This window comes from Trichechus manatus, unplaced genomic scaffold, assembly GCF_000243295.1.
Source record: "Trichechus manatus latirostris isolate Lorelei unplaced genomic scaffold, TriManLat1.0 scaffold00031, whole genome shotgun sequence".
Classification (NCBI taxonomy): Eukaryota; Metazoa; Chordata; class Mammalia; order Sirenia; family Trichechidae; genus Trichechus; species Trichechus manatus.
Genome location: NW_004443967.1, coordinates 8,254,322 through 8,254,806, shown reverse-complemented (window position 1 = coordinate 8,254,806; position 485 = coordinate 8,254,322).

The window sequence follows — 485 nt, the reverse complement described above, 5'->3', positions numbered from 1 at the left end:
AGGGAATTTCCTAGTGATTACCAATCCCCTAAAGTTCAGCAGGAGCCCTGGTGGTATATTGGTTAAGAACTCGGCTGCTAACCCAAACGTCGGTGGTTCAAATCCACCAGCTGCTCCTTGGAAACCCTATGGGGCAGTTCTCCTCTGTCCTGTAGGTCGCTACTAGTCGGTGGCACCTAACGACAAAGCTCAACAGCGAAGTGTATCCATTCGAAGCTGTTATTTTGTCAGTTTACCTATTTATACCCTGGATTGTTACGGCTTACCAAAGAGAAAAAGGAATATGTATATATACACGTATATATGTATACATATACACATATGTTTATATATTTATTTATATGTTTCTGTATTTATTTCTATGTTTAAATATAAGGAGCCCTGGTGGCACAGTGGTTAAAGCCTAGGCTGCTAATCAAAAGGTCAGCGATTCAAACCCACCAGCCGCTCCACGGGGGAAAGATGCTGCAGTGTGCTTCCGTAAA